A 22624-nucleotide genomic window follows, 5' to 3' on the forward strand; every position below is an offset into this window, starting at 1 on the left:
GGCAAATTATTGAAATTTTGCTAATGTTGCAGGTAAATGAGAGTCAGATGGCAAAAATATTTGGGGTAAATGCTTCTTTCTCTTCCATCGCTGTAAAAAGTATCATTCACACTCATAGTGATTGACAAGGACTTAATTCATAAGGAATATTTTGTCTATGAACACTTTAGTGATTATTTACTTTTTGCAGGAACCATGTGTGGATGAAGCCACCTTGCCAAGGTGTTAATCAGAGAATAACAGGATATGGTGAGTTGGAAAGGACCCACAATGGTGAAAGTGTTTTGAAAATTTCTACAAAGGATGTTTGTGTAGTGTGTCCAGAGTCCATGCCATTTTGGGAGGAGTGTGGCAGAGGGAATAAATAACCTGCAGTCCAAGATACGATTATTTCTGAATTTGAAATAAAAAGGCATAGAAGATCCTATCATGAAAGGAACAAGAAAATGACATCTCTGGCCCTTTTTTCCAAAAAAATACTGACACTTTTTCTTCAGGACCAAGTTTCAGGGCTGTTAATTTGTTGGCATGGCTTCTTGGGTACAGAAGGTGTATCTTCAGAGGTTTGTTAGCAGTGATTTCACCAAGAGCTTGTGACAAGATAGAAAGTGACACTGCAAAATATCCTTAATGATTCCCCCCGTTTTTTAAAATTAACTTCAATTTCTATGTAAATAGATCATGGCTCTGCTATTGGTTTGCATTTGCGTAATTTCCATCCAGTATGTTTTTTAATGTATGTTTTTTAAGTTTTGGCTTTGGGGGGCTCAAAATGACAGAACACAAAAGTCACATACCTGTATGCAGAATATGTTAATATATTCATTTTATCAACCTGTCTTTTCAGAATATACTTATGCCATTCAAGTGATTTAATTCAAAATTAAGGTCTGGTCTGTCTAGGCACTTGCTAAAATAGGTGAGCTTAACTCTACTCAGCTTAACCGAGATCTTTGTGGTTTACTTATCTTGATGTAAATCCTTGTGATTAAATTCTGAGTGTTAAACACAGGAGCGCTACATAGAAAGGGCAGCTGAAAACTTCACAAGTGCATTATTATGTGTAAGAACTTCTTCCAGCATAAAATTATATGATACATGGTGCCACCAGAAAACATGGTAAATTAGTCTCAGTTGGCATTCTGTTAATAATTAGAAAATTTAAAAATTAACCTAAATCAAGCAGTCCAAAGCACACAGGGGTGTGTGCTCCTATGCATATGGGAGCATATAATGTGCTTGAGAATAGGAGAGACACATTGTATGATTCATCTTGCCAACAAGCAGAAACATTATTTGATATCTTAGATGAAGCCCTAATACTTCATGATTTTGTATAAAGACTCTGAATGCAGTTTTGATAGACAGCAAAATATGTGTATGGTGAACCACTTGCCATCTTCTTCTCATTAAAAAGTTGTCTTGTTGATTCATTTATTCCTGGCAAAGATAAAACTTCAAATAAGAGTTTCCATTCTACTTTCAATGCAGTACTCTTCTAATGAATGAAACACAAAATTACTAGTCAGTATTTCCTTTTTCTTAGTCTACCATTGACTTATATAATGTATAGGGTGTACACGAAAAAAAAAAAGATGGTGGTACTGCTGTTCCTCTGTGGCGAAGAGAGAAAATGGAGAGGAAGAAGCTTTTTAGACAATTCCCATCATATCTATAATAGTATGTCATAGTAAAGGGGATATGTCTGTTATTAGTGGACAATTAGACTAACCAGCATGAGATTTTTGTCTGCTAGGCAGTGTACTGTGGGATTTTAATATTGAAGTTTTTAGAACTAAACTCTCCTAATAAACCAAATATGTAGGTCCTAACACTACCTCAATGAAGTTGATTTACATATGAATAGAAGGCCAGGATACGTATCTGAAATAAACTGAGAAACCCAGGCTGCTGCACGTAGGTAGAGGAGACACACATTGATGCAGTATGAAAAAGTCAGAGGGTTAACTTACACAGTTTATTTCTCTTCTTCTCTCCACGTTTACTCATAAAAAGCTGCAAATAAAGTCTTTGTGAAAGAGCACAAATGCAATTCTGAAAAGCAAAGAAAGGGCTTTAGAGATCACAGATGAAGTTGCTATTGAAAGCAAGAAAGAAATAGGCAGCTGAGGACATTACAACATTCATGTTGGCTGAATGATAAACTCTTGAAAGTCTTTCCACACCTTTAAAGAGATGCAGAAGTCAGTGTAACAGGAAATAGAGATACACATTTTTAAAACAATAACTAGACTGAGGTCTGGATTCCTTTAAGTGTTAGGCTGACACCACTCCTCAGGGCTGCCTGGTTCATGGCCATGTTTGTGCTTGGAGAGTTCTTCTATTCACAAGGCTTTGTTAGGCCACAAAAAATAGCACTTATACTTAAAACTTTATTAAGCTGACTCAGCCCAATTAGCTATCAGGCTATATGCTATGAAAAAGACATTTATATAGTATTTGTACTGTAGGAAAATAATACTCCTAACTGAAATAAGGATGTGGAAAATCTAAATGTGCATAGGCTAAGGATCACTTGTGTCATCATCATAATTTATTGATGGGAGGGCTAATAAGATGACCTTCTGTAACAGTATAGACCATCCCATTCTTTACCTATGGACAGCTCAGCTGTGTCAAAGACCACTGAGCTGTGTGCAAAACAGCTCCTGAATCACTAGCAGTTGCAGTCCAATTATTTTGAAGTAAAATGATAACCTTTTATTTCAAGACAAATTAAACTGAACTATGGTTCTTCAGAAGCAACTAAGCCTCTGTGTGGCAAAGGTCCAGTACACTCAATGCTTTCTCAAAAATGCATTGAACAGCTCTTGGGTGACCCAGAAACAATCTCTTTTTCTCTGTGTTTCAGTCTCTCTGTGTTTCTACTGTCCAAGTAGAAACCCCAGTGCCAGTACCCTGGAATAACCAGCGTAGGTGGCATTGCCAGTTTTTGCAAGGTGATACTACAATCCCCAGGGAGGTTGATAAAGTGGATGATTCAAATTCAAATAAACCCTTAGCTCTGACAGTCTGGACAGTGTTTTCCCAACATTTCAGTAAGGCCACATGTGACACTTAGTTAAATTTGCTTGCTCTGTAGCTGCTAAAATCATACAAATACATCCATTTTGAAATGGGCTTTATCTCTTCCTCCCCACGACTGTCAAGATGTGACTGATTATGCTAGAGAAGCTGGTGAAGGTCAAAGAGCTTTTTCACCAGGTACGGCTGTTGTGATCTCTGATGGAAGTAGGTTTTGCTATGTGAAAGACTTGACTGCATTTGGGGCTGATTCAAGTTTTTTTAGTGTGCCCTTGCCTTCTTACAATATTGCTATTTATTTGTAGGCATAGCTGTAAGAAAGGTCCTTCAACCTTTACTGTTATGATGTAAGTCTAAATTCTGGATGAACAAAGCTGTTGGGAAGGGATCAGTCTGCCAACAGCCAAAGGTCAATGCCTGGGTATAAACTGAAGAAATAAAATCAATCCACCATAACCTAAATCCTTCAAAGATACAGGCAAAATGCCAAGATGGGTCACCCACACTGCCAAAGCACAGGTTGCAGTGGCTGTCAGCCAAGCTAAACAGCACTTTGGGGGGATCCAGTCTTGCAGACCAGCAAGCCTATAGCATGCAAGTGCCACATATCTCCTACAAAGATGCCCAGGTAGTGTCACTAAACTCCCAAAATATCATGAGTCATGTGAAATGGACAAGCTAACCCATAACTGTCCCCGTGTTACCTAGATAATGCATACACAGATGCCCATCAGACCTAGCTGAGTGCACACTTCAGAGCTCAGCATCAATGCCAGATCCTGGCTCTAAAAATGAGCCTGCCATGAATCCTAGTGCATATGGCCTTGAAAGAGAACCTTACCAAGCTTACTTGTCCATGATGCCTTCCTGCTTAGCCTTGCTCTACCTGTCCTTAAGTTTGCCCTCTGCTCTCAGGGGTTATCTGCTCTCATCTTCTGCACATTTGGAATATAGAGGAACTGTGCTCCAGATGTCTGCTGTCTGCACTGTCAGCGGCCTGGTGAGGTTTTTGTTATCTCACTGGGCAAGCCAGAGCAAGCATGGAGCATGACAGAGGATGATGAGTGGCTCTGAGCATGAAAGGAGTGTCCTGGTCCCAGTCACAGCCCACACCAGGAGAGGAGTGTCCCGGACACAGGCACTTCCCAGACACCACTGTGCTCCCCACCAGGCTCTGACACAGCATCTCTGGGATTAATTTCTCCCCACTCTGATGAGGCAGAGGAAGGCCATCCACTGAGGACAGACCTGCATGTCAAGACACCAAAGTAATGAAAAAGATGTTTTTAAAAGACAGACAAAGTGCTGGATGTTGTTGATAGATGAAGTTGAGCAGGATCTTTCAGGGATTGGTGTGCAAACCTAGTGTGCAATCCTGGTGTGAAAGATTAGTGTCTAAGACAGAGGTGTTGAGCAGATGGCCTTTGCCTTTTTAGATATAGATGCCCTTTGGAATTTTATAAACTTCATGGAAGGAAAATCAGGGCAACACAAAGCTGTTTTTTCCTACTAAACAGCTGGAAGTAAGGTGAATTTGTCAGCCTCAGTGGTGTCCCTTCTGAACAACAGCCTCCCACAAAGAGAAAAGGCAAACAAGTAATCCAGCACAGCATGGCATGGTTGAAACTATTTCTGTCTTGTTTTGTGCACCTGGAAGAACAAACTTTTTGGTACAAGGCAGGTATAATTCAATCTTTGTGCTGACTCGCACTTGGCAATTAGCTGAGAAAAAAAATTGCAAAATATGACAAATTATTTGTTACTAATTGGGATTTTATGTGTTTGTGTGCACGTGTGTGCATATGAACAGCTGCAGCTCATTGGGACTGAGAAAGTAGGGTGGACTGCATTTAGAGCAAAAGTGAGGACTTCACTGGTGGCCTCTGGTTGCATCTTCAAAGCCACCATTGCCTCTTTTCTCTTTCTCCCCCTTTTCACTCTTCCATATATTTGCCATATAGCATCTTTATCCGTATTCAAGTGCTCAGATATAATTTAATCCACACAGTCCTTTCCTGCCCTTCTACAAAAGAATTTGTTCCATTGCAGTGCAAAGTTACAATGTTCATTACATCTCTGCCTAAGATGAACCCCAAAGCATGCATTTTATCCTCACTCATATAATCATCGTCAGGTAGAAAATGAAATTTCCAAAATCAAAGAACTGTAGAAGAACTTCAGAGAACTGCATTGCCATTTTTACTTTGATGTACGCTGTGTTTAAAAAAACCTGGAAAGGGGAGGTGGTGAGGAGAGAAAAAAGATTCACTGAGTATCTTCCAGGAGATTTCCTCTCTATTGCATAATTCTTGAGATTGTAGAAGGAAGAAAATAATCTCTCCTTGCTGCCTGGAGTGAGAGAGAAAGTATTCTGAAGAGACATTGTGAGAAACTTCATTTAGTACCATGGATGGTTTCTCATTCCCACTTGCATTTTAATAAAAGTAAGCATCACCGCAAGGTTTGCAGTGAGGGTATAATGGTTTTTAAAACTTTGGTGGGATTGGCAGATAAATACTTTTTTTCCTAAGATGATTTAGAAAAGAGCTTTATCTTAGAGTAGTGAACTTTATCACCTGGTTCAGAAGTAAGGGAGAAGCTAGGGTTAATGGTGTGTGTTTATCCAGGTGATGAGTGCTAGTTTCTGAAATGTATACTGCTCTTTATTTCCTGGGAGAGCAGAGTTTTGGTCCTAATTGTCAAAGGAAGTTGAGTATATTGTCTTTCTCTCTCTGTCCCTCTATTTTCTGTTTAGTAAGACATTTAAGCTCACAGTACTAGTTCAAGAAGCATAGCCCTGTATTTCTTTCCTAGTGGCAATTGAATCATCTCTACCTGCTTTCATTATTTGGTTGCATCTTCAAAGTAATAACTCTTTTACTTTCATAGTTTTCCTAAACTAAGTCTGTCTTTCCTCACTCCTCTCTGCCACCGCCTATTGGCACTTAGAGCTGCTGTTAGTGTCATCTGTGCCTGCCATCTGCTTCTGGAATATTATGAAGGACATTTTGAAATTTATTCATACAAATCAAAGACATTCAGTCGCTGTCAGGGGTGGATTTAGAGCTAGGAAAGGCACAGGTCTCCTGGCAGAGGCTTTCAGAAATAGCAGCTGGCAGAGGGAGGCTGGAGGAGGTTTCCCTGCCCAGTTTTCCATCCCACCTGGCTCCTGACCTCCAGCATTTTTTGCATTCTCAGGGCTGGCTTCAGCTGAGATCAGGTAACTGTGCCAGATTTGCAGTTATGGTAAACATGAATCTGGGTGAGAATGAGACTAAAGGAATTTTTCACTTATAACCCCATTTATGCCTAGCCTGTAAAAGTGTATAACCACAGTGGTAACCTGTGTCTTGTTTACAAAGAGGCTGTACCTCAGCATACATTTTTTTCTTCATTATTTGAGGTAGAGGCTACTTTATTAAGTCCAAGCAGCACCTGTAATTGTGGCTTAATCCCAGTTAAAGGCCTCTAGATTCTGCTCTAGTAAATGGTAGTCGTAATATCAGATGGGGAGCTATCTATATCTTCCCACATGGAAAGCAGATGCTAAGGGTTGTTCCTGCACTGCTCAGTTTATACTCTCAACTTCCAGAATAATGGAATAGGTTGTAATAACTATGTTTTCATTGTAAGATGCTGTAGACTGCTTCTGCTGCTCCAAGACAGGTTCTACAGAATGAAACAGCTAGTGCCAAGGACCCACATAGACAGTATGTACATTTCAGGGTGATGGAGTTTTCGCTTTGGACTTTTTCTACTCTGATCTCCTGGACTGGTTTAGGGCAGAAGTGCCTTAGTTGCAGTCTTGGTGTGCAAGTTCTAGTTTGGCTTCATTCAAGGAAAGACTGGTCCATGCTCTATACAAGCCAGGGTGGAGGTGATGGAGAGCTGCACACTTCTTATAAAAGTAGAGGGCTGATTTTTGCAGTACGCTCCACTTTGAAACTATTTAAAATCAGTTTAAAAATGTTTACTCTTTCACAGTTCAATTTCATACATTTGGCAGATTGGTGTGCCTTTCAAAATGTCTCTTCTAGGTCTCCTGCTTTCCACAAGTACCTTCAATGTGTCAGTGTTTCTATAAATGTCCCTAAATGGAAACATCATTATGTAGGAAAAGCAACTAAAATGAAAAAAAGAACTTTTACATATTTCTGCAGAAACAAACCAGTTGCTCAGTGGATTCCCTTTTCCCCCAAGACCTATAAAGAGCTGGAGATCCAACATGAGTTTAATGTGCCTATGGCCTCAGTGCACACTGCCTGTGCTGCTGTAGTCCCAGCTAAGTAGTAGTAGTCTCAGCTACTAGCTGGAGGCAAGCCAGCTCAGGGTCCTGGAGGCTGTGGACACATGCCAAAGTTCTGTGGTCAAGCACTTGGCAGGTATTAGACCACAGAAATCAAATGAGTAGAAAAGCTTCATATAGCTCTGTTGTGGCTGCTGAGTTGCTGTGTGGGAATAAAGAAGTGTGACCTACTGATTTGCAGTGGCAGTACAGCAGCTGAAGGATTGCAAAAGCAGGGTAGTTTAATCCCCGAGGTTTTGTTTTTTGTTGTGTGCTTTTTTTTTTTTTTTAATTTAGGGGGACATCTTCACACACAAAAAGGAACTAAATGTGACACACAGTAAAAACAGGAGCAGTGTTTTCAAGGGATCAGAATTAGGATGTGTTTCTTCGCTATAATTGTCTACCCACCTCCTGGTACTGCAGCAATTGATAGCATTCCCTCACAGGTGGAAAACCAGTGAAGCTATACTTAATTAGAACTTAAAATCCCTGACAAGGGCATCTTGAGTGGAAAGGTTAGTCACCTGGTGCACTGGCTTCATGATGCATGTGGCTGGCACCATGTCAACAAAGGCTGACAGTAGTACAGTTGAAAGAGCAGACATGAAAAGGATCAATGAAGGCAATGGCAACGTGAGGGAAATACAAAAGACAGGGGAGAGGCCACCCTTGATGAAATGCCTGAGCCCCTTGTCCCATGGTGGCAATTTGTCATGTTTACTCTCAGGTGATGTGAATTGGCAGCAGAGCTCTAGAAACGGAGGAGGAGATGGTGGTTGTGTGCAAGCAGGTGGGAAGGCACTGAGTCCTTGAGTCATGCTGGTATGGGCAGGCTGTTGTGGGCATACAGTGGTGAAGCAGGCAGTGGTACCTACCAAACCCCCTTTTCAGTGCTAGTGGGTGATTTCAGCTCCAGGCAAGCACAGATTTCTTTGTAATTGTTCAACTAATCCCACAAAAGGACTGTACAATTGAAATGAACAGCACATTATTTTACATGTGGGTGAAAGACTTGCAAGTGTTTTTGCTACATCCAGAATGCGCCAGAACAACTGAAACTTACTGGGACAAGTTGAAGCAACCTTCTTCTCCTTGCTCCTTCACACAGATCCTGTGTGAACATGCTGATGTGCAAGTTTTGGGATGGGATGGCAAGCCCATTTACCTATTAGGATGTTAAGCATCTAAACATCTAAAAACATCTAAAAATCTTAACAACTCAGACAGGAAGTCTTATCACGTTCATCACGGAGTTTGCAAGTTGTTTTTCTGGACCGTAACCAGCAGGTGTGACAACAGAAGTTGGAGCTAAGGCCCTCCAGCTGCATCCCTGTGCCTGCATTACCACCACTTGGATGGGGATGGAGCACCTCTACCTGTTAGTGCATTGTGGTGGTCAGCAAGGGTAGGGGCCACAGCCCAGGGATGGGAAAGGGTAGGTTTGATTATGGTACAAGACACTGGAAAGGACCTGGGGTTCCTGGAAGCAGAAATTCAAGGTGGGATAATACCATTTTCTTCTTGCCCAAGTTAGCCATACATGGACTTGTCTAGATTTGAAATGGATGGGGAGTTGTTTCGAAACTTTATTTAGCAAGACAATTGTAAAACAGCTTGACCCTTGGCTAGTTAGAGCTTCACAGCTTTAAATTGGGTTTGTTTTATATGCATAGGTACAAACTCTGTCAGGTATAAACCAACAGTATATTAGTACATTAGTATGTTAGGCCGCTACACTGTAAACTCTGAATCTTGGCCTGTTTCACACAGTTTTATCCCTCACTAATCTTTTATCTGTCTTTGAAATTAAAAGGTTTGCTGAAATTAATATTGATTTGTAATAGGAAATACTGTAGACATTTTTTTAATGCATGGCCTGCAGTGAAACAGGTACAAATCCATGGATCATGCATACATTACAAAAAAATCTGGCTTTAGTAGTAAACCAAATCTGCAGATTTCAAAAATGTTATTTCTTCAAGTATTGTTATTTGAAGAAATGTTATTTCTTCAAATGTTATTTATTCAAATATGTTATTTCTTCAGCCCAGGATTCCCAGTGGAACTGAAAGCAGGATTGACTTCTGATTGTTCAGGTTCAGCACTCCCAGGACTGTCCTTAAGAAGCACATGTTTGCAGGAACTCAATACCTAGTTTCCTAAGTTCCTAGATCTCATCTTAAGTATGCATCAACAAAATTAAGTACCACAGTCTTGTAAGTGCTGGTGTGAAGGCTGAGATTATGAAGTTATAAAATAGCAACTGGTGAAATTATTTTGGAAGCAAATAAAACAGAGAAATTTTTATTTGAAATTTCTTTGTTTTAAAGTCACAGCATGGCAAATAACATGATTATACAAATAATGTGATTTTTCAAGGTGCTTCTTACTAGGAGATTCCAATCAAGGCATACTCTTTGTTTTCTATATCCAACTGATAAATATTTTGCCTTTTACAAAATAATTGTTTTATAACCCAAGGGCTGGTACCTGCAGATAAACTTGTGCTTCAGCACACTATTCTGACATGAAAAGTATTCATAAATCCCAATCTAAACTGCAATTTTACATCCTCTCAGGACCCACTTTAACAGAGGCATGGCAAGTCATTTAGGTAGTTGGCAGAGCAAAGCCTGTTAGTACATTTACACTGCAGGCATGTAACCTGCTTTCCCTTCCTCCATCTGCTGCATCACTTTGGGGCTTGGTAGGCATTATGCAAAACAATAGCTTCTACCATGTCAGAAATATGTAGAATTCCCCTTTAGCATGCAGCCTTTTCTATCCCTTTATATTGTATCAAGATTTTGACATCACACACGTGAGTGCTTTACTGAATTTGAGGGAAAAGAAGCTGAAATGTAATGGAACGTATGTAGGGTATTGCCAGGAGCATGATAGACCATGAGAAAACCATAGGCAGACGGTCTGTTAAGTGCTTATGCTTTGCAAGTGTGAGGAATATCACCCACAGAATAAAAACCATGGCCTTGGGCCACCACCACAGCTAGGAAATCTGCTAGGAGAAGAGTGCTGCACTTTGCAAGGTCAGACATGAACCATTTGCCAGACAGAGGCTGGGAACACATCCTGGAGGAACCTGCAAGACTGAACTAACCTTCCCCTCTGTGAGTAGAGCCAAGCAGTGGAGCAGGGTGTAGAAGCATCACCAGAGCCAGTTTTGGTTCAGTGGAGGCTGCAGGGAACAGGAGAGCTTCAGGTTAGAAAAGCATTCCTGATGGTTACTGCCAAGGTAAAGCATTCCAAGGTTACTGCCTCTGTACTCTGGGCGTAAGGTATAAACAAGATGTTTCAGTGCAAAAGGTGCATGATGCCTATGTGCCTTTATTATGGGAAATATTTTTCTGAGAGCCCTGTGGATTTTGGGTGTCACTACCACCCTTTTTTCCCCAGTGCCAGGCCCCAAATCCCACTGTACCCAGGTGCTGCACTCAATGCAGCTGCTTGATGATAGAGAAAACATTGATAGTCAAAGTGAAAACATTCCAATCATGGGAATGTAAGATGAGAAAGTAAGTGGTAACATCAAGGAATGTTTAAGGCTTTTTCTCAGCCAGAGAGTTTCCCTTTTTAGAAGTAAAATCAGGACATATAACAAACAAGGACAAATTGAAAGAGAAAGTATTCCCATGTGTCTTGTTTTTGTTTTCTCTTAAGCTCAGATTTGTACTGCATTGTAGCCCAAACTCCTATTAGAGACTCCTGGTTTAAGTCTGTAGGGTTATTTGTTTATGGGTTTGGCTTTTTTAATTTTCATTTTTCTCCCTTTTACTTTTGATTTACTTTTGATTCTTTCTCCTCTCTAGCTTTACTCTAGTAATATTTTCTCAGCTTTTGTCTTTGTTTCTCTTTTATCTTCTCTCCTGTCTCTCCAGTCATCCTTAGCTGCACTTGTCTGCTCAATGCACTGTCCTGCAGAGATAGTAGATCCTGCAGATAAGCAGTGCTCAAGCTTTAGAAAGACCTCTTTTTTCCTTTATTCTTTCTTTCCTCCCCCCCACAACCTTTTACTGTCTGCAAAACCAACTGCAGAGAGGGAGAGAGGCTCTTCCTCCTTCGAAGTACAGAGTGCCACCTTTCTTGGAAGTGTTTTTTCCTGATTTCTGCAGCTAATGGAATAATTTCCCTTTCTAGTGACTTTGATGAGTCTCTTTATGTCTCCCAGTGAGAGGGGCACCTGTGAGGGTTATTGGCATCCAGACACTTTATTATACCCTCTCTCAGGTAATGGGCTTGATTTTCATGTTCATTAAGGTTGCTCAACACATGGTGAAGTGCTGCTTTTAGGACTCTCTAGTCTTCCAGGTTGGTGTGAAAGGGGTTTTGGCACAAGTGAGAAAAAAGGCCAGTACTGTCATTACCCGCTGTTCAAAATGACTCATTACTTACTTATCTTTGTGAAATTGACACTGTCAGTGGTGTGGGAGAAGGATGTTCTTGCTACTAGAAACACTGCACATTGACTTGAAGGATTTTCAGATTTTCATTCACATTTTGCCCATGAGGTAGTGCATGATGCTCATTAGGTAATACAGCTTGAGGCCAGTTTTGGTCTCCAAAGAATAAAAAAAAACTTTCTTTTTTAAAGGTGCTGTAGGATTCATGCACTTTAGAATTTATTTTTGTTTGTACAGCACAGATGGCCCAATCACCTCTGTCTTCACATAGAATAAACACAAATGAATCAAGTGCAAAAATTACTTTTTTGCAGGTACACTCCTTTTCTTCTCCTTGGATAAGTTAATTTGTAGGATGTTGATGGGAAGAACTTTTGCATGGCCTTAGTTTTGTTTAGTTCAGAATGCATAGTGCTCAGTTACCACTAAGCACTTCAGAGAATTTATGTTCATTCCATAGTTCCTTTTTCAGTCAAAATTTCCCCTTTGAATAACTTGCACATAAGTCTTTCACACACCATTGGCACTTCTTCATCTCATACTTTCATAATAACTGTTATATTGCTTCAATAATTTTCTTTGTCAGTGGGATGACATATACCTCCATTAGATGACCTTTTAAATCCCTTATTTGTGAAGGAAACAAAACCAGATGTCATGTCTGAGTATGTTTTCTCTGTATTTTAAGTCTCTCTGCAAAAGCATCTGGTTCACCACCCTAAAGGACAAAAGGAGCATGAGTTTGCAGAAATGTGTGGCCCTGCCTTCTCAAGATTGCAGTTTTCAGGGGGTGTATCTACACTAAGGCACTACATTGCCTAATGGCAAAGATTGCCAGCCTTTGTCTGGTAAGCAGCCAGGTATCAAATCCATTCCACTTGCAGCCTGTTCTGTCTTCATGCAGACTCTTCTGGAGTTTGCAAAGAGTTGTGGCAGATAGAGCAATTCTTTAGTAGTTGAATTGTGCATTCAGTAAATTTCATAACAATGGGGTATCATATTTAATTTTATATTGTACTTATTTCTAATGAGATGCAGACTATTAACTTCAAATGCCAGAATTCAGCTAGTTTGTACCTTTCTAATGTTTCTTCAGACCATCACCACACTTTAAAAGATATTATAATTCACTTGCTGTTCACCTTTCCATTTTACCTCAGAAACAGAGCATTAGAGACACTGTTAGTAAGGACTAGACAGACTGAAGCAATTCTGCAGAAGTGGGCAAATCTCATAGGAATTTCTGCAGTGGGAGTAAATTTCCATGTATTTGTTACATACGCACACATTATGTACATATATATATGTACGTGAATTTGCTGCAAGAGATCCCTAATTAATTTAAAATTATGGTAGAATGTAGTTCTCTCTTTGTCCTGTTATTGAAACATTAATACACATTTTCCACTAGGTGATGAAAGCAATATTTTACTTCCATCTACCTCTGCCTTTTAATTTATTTATTTTCGAATTCTTTCATCACTGTCATTTTTTTGGTTTCTATTTGCAAGCTCAGTCTTTTAATTTGCCCTGTGTAATCAAACTCTTCTCAAATTACCTACTGTTTTCCATCAGCCAGTGTAGCTACTTTGTTATTCTGCTCACTTTTTTCTCCCATGACCATCCATCCTTTTTTCGAACCTGACATTCTGTATACAAAAGTAAAGACCCCTCCTTTGCTGCTCCAAAACTCTCAGGGAGGGAGAGTTTTGCCTGCTGTTTCACCTTTGGCTAAAATGCAAGTGAAAGCTCGTGAATTTATTCAAATGATAAAAAAGTTATTAGAACTAGAGAAGAGGCCTGAGGTCAAGTAGTAGTGCTGATACGATCGTCTTCTTCATCCTTCATGACTCTTACCCCTGCTGATCCTCCTTCTTCCTTTCACATGTGCATGTAAATGATGAATATTATGCTATGCAGGTAGGGCCCAGTGGTAGCATCCTGGGCTGATGGTGTTAGGGATAAAATTCCCGTTGAATTCTTTGCCCTTCAATGTTTGCCTGAGGACACTAGCTACTTATTAATGTAAATGATCAGCATTATCTCTATTTGTGGAAAAGAATCTCTGTGTACTTTTTCTGAGGACAAGCAAAACCAGGCAAATAAGTGAATTTCCTTTCTATTTCCTTTGTACAGCACATCTGCCCAGCTGTGCCCTGCTTTGTGACTGCTCCTCCTCCTGCTTACAAGCACATGTAAACCTGGATGTCTCTTTGGAAGGTGCAGCTGAAAATTGTTGGCTGTCCTAATTGATGTGTTCTTCTCCAGCACCCAGCTCAGGTAACATGCCAGACCCAGTGGCTGCTCTTGGCTTTTCGGCCAGCTGTGCAACTGCTAATTGCCAAACAGCTACAGAGGTCACAGGAAGTACTTCCCAGTATCTGGTCCACACTGCATGGGTTTTGAGGCATAAGTAGTTTCTGAATTCAATAGCAACAGTCAACACGCAAATTTGAAAATTGCTGGAGAGGTGGTTATGATCCTCTTTTCTAGTCGGAGCTTAGAAGTTACACCACACTATGCCTCTGTGAAGTATACAGCTCAATTTAAGTGCAACATTTTCCTCACCAAGGCAGAAGAAAGGTGTTTGAAGAAGAAAGAAAAGGACGTCTTCCTGCACTTCTTTATTACAAATTCTCATCCATGTACAAATCAATTGCCATTTACAGATTGCATGGGAGAGATTGCAAAGATTAGGCACAAAGTAAAACTTGAAAATAGATTCCTTTTGATATGTACCAAGCTCGGGGCTCTTATGAGATGTTATCACTACAAATGGTATACCCAGAAATACGTGGTTCTTGCCACTGTGAATACTTACATGACCCTTGTCATTTTAATGTCTTCTGAGTAGAAATTCATACATGTGCTCTTGCCAACGTTATACTCTACCTGTAGAGAAAGCTTTTGCTTTTTTATGGTTTCTCACATCCTGGTAGGAAACATAATTTATCCATAATTTTGTAGAAGTGGAATCAATGTGTAGAGTGTTGAAGTGGGGTACTGTACTTCCCCCTTCCCTAGCTTCTCAGAAAAAGTCTAAATTGTAAAGGGTGTAGTGCTTTCTGTCAAGAAAGATAATGCTATTTCTTTTTTTCACTGGCCTTTGGCAGTTCACACAAGTTGGGTCTTTTCCCTGCAAGTTTTACCAGTTTGGCTGTGTACACTGCATTTCTCTACTTACCAGATAGCTTCCTTTTTCATTAAGAAGTGGCATTAGTGTCATAAAGCCGATTACACTTGAAACAAAACTTTTGCACTGATGCCATAATGACTGACATAATGACCATTTTCTATCATTTAATGAATTACTGCAGCAACTGACAACTTTTAGCACAGGTGGCCATTAGCTGCCAGGAAACACCTGACCTAAAGCCTATTGTTTATTAGCTATGAATGTCCAACCAGACAGCCATTACATCAAGTATGAAATAATTTTCTGCATGTCTAAAAGTTAGAAGCTGAGCTGCCATTGCCATGGATACAGCAGCCAGCTTGCAGGTGGCATGTGAGGCACTGGCCACAGGATGAATGGTCCCACCATAATCTAACAGCTCCATCTCACTTGTTTGGGAGGCAGTGAACACTGGAAATATGCTTTTCCTTCCTGCTTTCAATGGTTTTGCTCCTTCAGATGTGAACAGTCCTTTTCAAGGAGCAGAAGGAAAGTCATCACATGTTGCCTGACCCTGGGTAAAATGGTCCTGATTTGAACCACACCTGGGGTTAAGTTTACATGAAGTCTGAAACACCTTCCACAACAAGAAAAGTCCCTGTTAAATTCAGTAGAACTTAGATCTCATTGAAAGCAATAAGGAATCCTTTAAATCAGCTGCTGTTATGCCAGTTTTGGGGGTTTATATTTCTAGCTTTTGAAGCTTTGCCAAGGTAACTTCCAAGGCTTCAGGGTACATTCCCCTTGAAACTGTACAGTTAAGATGCTCTTCCTGATTCAGCATGATTCTTGGGTAGAACACACTGTTTCAATACTTTTGCCTAGACAAGAGGGTTCTTCAAACAAGAGGCTGAGGAAAAGAGTGCGTAAGAAATCTGGAGAGGAACTTTTTTAAAAGCCGTGTTTGGTAGGAGAAAAGCTTTAAGCTGAAAGAGGGTAGATGTGGATTAGATTATTAGGAAAAATTTCTTACTTTGAGGGTGGTGAGGTACTGGAAGAAGTTGCCTAGAGAGGTTGCAGGTGCCCCATCCCTGGAAATATTCAAGGCAGAGTTGGATGGGACCCTGACAAAGCTAATCTGGTAGAAGATATCCCTGCCCATGGTAGGGGAGCTGGAACTAGATGATCTTTAATCTTTCTTTGGATCTGCCACCCCAAATCATTCCTAGATTTTATGACATCAGGCTGCCAGCACTGGGATGTGCACAGAACTTGCCTGGTACACATTGCCGATGGCTGAGCTGTAGATAGAGGCCCAGAATTCTACACAAGTGAAATGTTTCATACATTTTCTGTACATATAAAAGATAAGCAGTTCAAGCAGCCTACATCTGAAGCTTGCTAAAAAATTAAACACTACTGCATCATCTAAATGTATGCCTCTTACACAGGGTTGGGGTTTTCATTAACAGCCTTATCAACAAAGCCTCAATGATACACATTCAAAAAATAGATCATGTTCAAGTGTAGAGAAATTTATGTTTTTACAGACTTTTATTCAATAAATTATATTTAGTTTTTCTGAGATTCTTCTTTTTTCTAAGAAATAACACAGACAATAGAGTTTTACTTAATAGTTAAAGCAAAAAAAACAAAGAACCTTTTATTTCTCCTTCTAAAACTTACAAAGTTTCTGACATTTTCTCTCAGGTCAAAGACACTGCATACAAATACCTGTTCTGCCATTCAGTCAGTGAGGCAAAATCTGAAACCAGTCTCATCCCTGGAATAATTACTCAGCAAACAAGATGCGTGTAATCCATTTTTATTATTAATACTTCAGTTAAGATTCAGGTACCATATTTTACTTCTTATAATGAGCAGAGTTTTACAATGGATGTTTGGAGTTTGCAGTACATAACATCACTGACAGCTGCAGAATGCCTGTCATGTGCACCAGAGTTGGATTAAATATAAGTACATTTCTTTGGGCAGTAACAGTGTAGAGAGATAAATTGCAACGTATGTCTACTTTACTCTGTAAGCACAAACATGATTTTCTCTGTTATTTCAGTGCATGGACATATTTGTTATAATTTTATTTATCAACAAAGTATACTATTAGTGTCATATTGCATGTCACGTAAAAAAGTCGGTGAGGTCTACTGCAGAAAATGCTCATGTGTTTCCAGTCCTGATGATTTTACAGTATAATTCCTAATATCCCTGTATGATTTTGGATGAAGGCCCAAAATTATGCACTTTCTCCTCTCATGTCTTTTACACTGTAGGGACAGAAATTTAAATTTCTGTATGAGGAGTGACTTGGCTGATTCCTGGATCCATGATTTTCTTCTGTGCTAGCCAAATCTTGAGAAGGGCAAACTGGAACAAAGGGGTCATCAAAATAAATCTCTCCACCTATTGACAAGTTTATATTCAGGGTTTGATGCATTGTGGGAAATATTTTTCTTGTTTCAAACAAAGATAAATTCCTAATTGCTATAGTCCTCATGAGGACATTTTAGTAGCTAGTTAAACACCATCTTAACATTTTTTTAAAGTGAGCTGTTAAGTTGCAAACCTGCCATCATGCATGCACAATCCATCTCACTGTCTGTGGGATACTGCTGAGTCCAGTTTGAGCCCACTGTTTGTGTAACAGTGGAGCCCGTTATCTTGGATGAAACAGCAGTAGTGTGTTTTTGCATGAGGACATCCCAGGGAGGAAAGCACACACATAGCTTCTGGGACTTTTGTGGGACAGGCCTTCTCCTCACACTGACAGTTGCAGCTCATGTGGTGATCAACAGCATCCTCCAGCAGCAGCTTGCAGGCTGAAGAAGTATGCAGGCTCTCTTGTCACATGCACATCCCTCTGAGAGCAGAGGGCACCATATGTAATCCATTGGTGGATGTGTGCAGTGCAGGTGCAGGGCTGAACATGGATCAGTGGAAAAAGCTCTGCTTCTGAGGGTTTTCAGATGGCCATTTTTTCCTACATGTACAAAGCTGTAGGTGGAAAAGCAAAATGAGGGAGACAAGCAAAATTTCATAATCAGGCACCCCAAGAGTAGGAGTGGTAAATCTTCTCAAGATGAAGGAATTAATTTTTTCATCCTTTGTTTCCTATCCATCCATGGTTTCCTATCATGGGAGGAGGTTTGCTTCTTCTTCATTCTTGAGGCTTATCCTTGGATCTACCCCAACAAAATCAGTAGAGTGGGCTCTCAGATCCCATGTGTGAATATCTAATGGCTACTACCTAAGGAAGGCATGAAGATGAAGCATGAGGCTGATGTTTGTGCCTGAGATGTCCTCCCCTAATTTGATGCTGGGTTTCATGTCGCACTGCCGTATTTCTCCACAATATATGCAGTAAATCTCTGCATTTTCTTCTTCACAAGTGGACCTCCTTCTGTATCAGTAAGTTGCACAAAACCAGATTCATGTTTTGAACTTTATGGATCTGTGTTTAAGATACATGAAACTCCAGTATCTTTAAACTGTTTAGGACAAAAAAGAACAAAAACCATACAGCCACTGAATGGTCATAAGATTATTGTTCTCTCAAAGCAGGGAAATCTGTTTAATCTCCCATAACGTACTAAACACCTGCCTGGTCACTGTGGAGAAGCAGACTATGCACAGTCTGAAATAGCTGCAGGAAAGAATGCACATCAGGGAGCATATTTTTCGCCTTACCCTAGAGATCCTGAAGAAACAGAAGGGGGAATCTCCTTTAAATTGGAACCAAACCACCCACAGCAAAACTTTCATCAGAAAATGCCCAGTATTAGACCCCAGTTAATCTAATCCATGTCAGGCTTTTGTTAGGATTCACTCAAAACTAAGACAGTTGGTAGGACTATCTCAAGGATATATTAAAGAGATAGTTAATTTAGTGTCTCATACAGAAAGATCTCCATTTTTAAAATATTAAACTTGACTCCTGACAGTGGACATAGTGCAGACCCCAAAAAGCCACTCAGACACCATCTGCACCTGTGGAGGGTGCAGCCTGTCCTTGCTATCACTCAGAGGGAAGAGAAGGAGAGACATCTGCACTCAACTTTGTGGTCACAGGCATAACATCAAAAGACAGTATGGTCTTTAATGTGGAAGAAGAGTGTAAAAGTCATTATGAAGTTTAGCCAACAAAACGCTCTTTTCCCTAGCAGCAATCAATGCTGGTCCTCCCTCTCCTGCTCCTGTTTCTGTCACAAACTTTTTTTTTTTTTTTTTTTAAGAAACCAAATCAGTATTCAGATAGCCGAAGCAAAACAAAAACTAGGTAGGATTTTCCTCCCTTACTCCCCCACCCTGACAGAATGATTATATCACACAATAGCCAATCTAAACAGTGTAGTGAAAATCATACTTTGCATGCAAATGTGCAGACAGTGTTACCACAGGAATGGAGTCTGTTTAGGCATGGGGCAAGCAGAAGCTGGCTGCTCTCTTCTGAACAGACCCAAGTAGTGCAACAAGAAATTCACAGATTCAGGGAGAGCAGGAGGAGTATCTCTCCTGTTTTTTGCCACTTTGCTTTGACTTTACTGCCCAGAAGGAGACATTTTCAGATGCAGGAAGCCAACAGCCAACAGGAAGTTAGCAGCTGGAAGATTTGTCCTCTACCCAGAGAGTCCAGTGGTTCAGACCAGCCTCATACCTTTCATATGAAAGCAGAATTATCTGCATACTCTCCAGCTGGCATTGAGGCTCTGTTTACCATCACTCTTCAGCTTCAAAGAAACAGTAAATGACTCCTTGCCTGTACAAAAAACAGGGTTTCATGGGAAGACAAATTTGGCCTTCTGCCTGCTGCATTGCCTTGGCCCTTTGGAACAAGACTGTTAAAAATGCTTGACTGCATGTTTCCATGGATTTTATAATATGCCCCGAAGTCACACCATAATCATGTAGCTAGCACTGCTGGTGCCTTCATGTCCCCATGCTACAGGCATGAGCATCCAAGAACACTAATGTGCTACATGGCATCAATCACCACTTCCCAACAGTGTGTAGCTGACATGAATGTTGGAGATATACTGTCCAGACACCTCTCACATTCCTGTGAGAGCATCACTGCAAGCTATGAAAACAGCTCACTTGTCAACTGGCAGCCACCCATGCTAAATAACTGGGTGCAGCCCTGTAAGAGATTTTTAACATATGGTTCTCTGCCTATATTTGAAATCTCCCATCTCATTGTTATCGGGAATTATTAATAACTCTTCACTGGCTCCTCACAGTTGGTGATATATACTAAGCACTTGTCCTGTTGTGTTTTTGAAACACAATGATAGAAATTTGATCTAATATTTTTTCCACCTTGCTTACGCATGCTTTGTGCACTTGTATCTAAGTGGCTTCAACACTTCATACCTTCTGTTTCTCTCACTGCTGCATGTCAATATTGTCTGTTTATTCTGCAGGGAACATATAAGCTTTATTTCCACAATTGTGCATGCACAGGGCTTCAAGATTTGGCTGAGGCTTTTAGGCTTTTGATGGTCAGTGTTCCTCCCGCAGATAAGGCTTGAATTTTAGCATTACTCTGGACTCAGGCTGAAGGATTCACATACTCACTCAGGCTGGGATTCAAAGCAGCAAACAGTAAGGTGACGGATAGCTACTTCTGGCTTTTGGCGTGTAAGCAAAGGAATTAGCAGGCTGTAACTGCACAAGCTTACAAAGCCTGGAACAGACTGGCAGGCACTGACGTTTGTGTCAGCTGAAAAAGAAAGCAACAACAAAAAACATGTAACACAGAACAGTAGTACTTCAGAAAGGAAATCTCAGCTATTTGCAGAATGCTATCAGCTGAAATTTCTAAAGACCAGAAGGGCCCATTTTAAAGTGCTCAGCATGCCCAGTCAGGGCCAGGTTTTCAGTTAAGCTCAGTTCCCATGGAGGCAGCTAAACAAGAGCCAGATTTTTAAAAGCACTCAGTATCCAGCTGTTTCCATTGCAAAAATTCTGTCCCAGCTTTTAAACAGAGCTTAGCACCACCCAACAGGCTGTGTTACTTCAAAAGCTCACTCTAAGTGACTTCACACCTGGTGTCATTGTTTCATTGGCTACCTGTCAGAGGATCAGGCTACCTCCATTTCTGTCTTCTTCCACCTTTCCTGAGCCCTGATGTGGTCTGAATAATTTGAACTATCAAATAACTGTTCTCAGTTATCAAATAACTGTACAAAGAGGGAATATCAAGAAATGCACCTCACAGACTACAACATGGTGAGCTTCACAGTTCTGCCAATTACCAGGCACTTTTGAGCTGCAAGAGCCAGCATTATGCGTTGACTGCCAATCATGCTGATTCACATCAAATTATGTCATCTTCCAAATGTCTGAGTTTGGAGGTCTCAACCCTTTTTCATATGCAGATGAAGTTGAGAGTTTCTTTCTCCTGAAGTCTGCAGGAAAGCAGAAAAGACAGCAGACTCCATGATTCAGGGAAGATTGTGTGGCAGGTGATATAAAACATTATCTGGTTATCAACACTTGTAGAAATTGCAGTCTTCCATCAGCATGTCAGTGTGAAGCTTTGTAAGGGCAGGAGTAACCCTTTGCTACGAGAAGCCAGCCTCAGAGGTCCTAAACCACACACAGCTCTTATACTTTCTCTCAAACTTTCTGAGAGGTTGTAAGAAGGACTCAAAATACAGACAAGGGAAAGGGTAACATCTTCTGCCCTTGTGCCTACTGTCTGCCATGGTTCTTGTGTGAGCAGAAGGGTGTAATTCAGAATGTGGAATGAATCACAGAAATTCTCAGAAGGTGGTCTGTGAGAAAGAGCCAGTTTCCTTTTATTTCAGTTGTTTGTGTTGGGACTTTTGTTTATTTGTTTGTGTTGGGTTTGGAGGCTTTTTGTTTGGTTATTAGGTTTGGGTGGGGTTTTAGGGTTTTTTTTGGGGGGCGGGGTTGGGAATGAGGGGGCATTGTTCTTCTTTTATGTGAAGATCCAGGCGACAGAGAGGGAAGGGCAGAAAATTGACTTGATTAAAGAAGCAGTCCACCACACAGATAGGCTCAGGCTGTGCACTCTAAGGCATGGGTAGCTGAAGACACATTTATCCTTTCAGAGAGAGCTTAAAATGCTCAAAACAAAATACTTCAAAGAAGAGAAGACCTGAAGAGCAGGTGAATTTCAGTCATTTTTAAAAAAGATGCAGTTAATTTGGGATGCATGTATGTACCCATTTGAAGCTTCCTCCTCTGCCATTCTTTCCTCTCATTTCCTTCATCCCCCTTGCTGTGTGACCATGTGACACGCAGCCATTTGGTGAGAATCGAGAGAGATATTGGCAGTTTGGGAGCTGTTGTTCCTGCTTATGTATGCAAAGAACATAATTGCTGAGTGCATCATCTGTTGTAATTTGCACATCCACACAGAGAATAGATCAGGGCATTCTTCCCACAAGGATACAGTGCCTTTTTTCCCTCTCTGCTTTTCTGGGCAGTAAAATATTAGGTCTTCTGGATGTCATTGCAGCACAGGCTGAACCAATGCCCTAGGAGGTGATCCGTGCCCCAAATATCTTACACTCTTAATATAGTTGCAGAAAACCAGGATGTGAAGCAGTATTTCTGTAACTCTCTTGCTCCACACACAAGTTTGAAACTTCTTGAGAAATAATTTTGGTAGATCTGCAGCAGGTGTGAGAAGTTATCAATGCCAAACCCAGCATTACAAAAACACTCTGCAGTCACAGACACACCAAGCGGGAGCTGTGTTGCTCCCAAAGG

At 40.6% G+C, this 22624-nt stretch overlaps 1 long non-coding RNA gene across 1 annotated transcript in view; it reads left to right on the top strand.

Annotated features, from left to right (window-relative positions):
- The window catches only part of LOC119695864, a 49701-nt gene that overhangs the window by 22705 nt on the left and 4372 nt on the right, over positions 1 to 22624 (top strand). Inside the window, exons 3-4 of the long non-coding RNA XR_005255414.1 lie at positions 191 to 249; positions 13888 to 14031. This is a non-coding gene — a long non-coding RNA (uncharacterized LOC119695864). The remainder of the gene's footprint in view (positions 1 to 190; positions 250 to 13887; positions 14032 to 22624) is intronic.

Source organism: Motacilla alba, chromosome Z (genome assembly GCF_015832195.1).
Source record: "Motacilla alba alba isolate MOTALB_02 chromosome Z, Motacilla_alba_V1.0_pri, whole genome shotgun sequence".
Classification (NCBI taxonomy): Eukaryota; Metazoa; Chordata; class Aves; order Passeriformes; family Motacillidae; genus Motacilla; species Motacilla alba.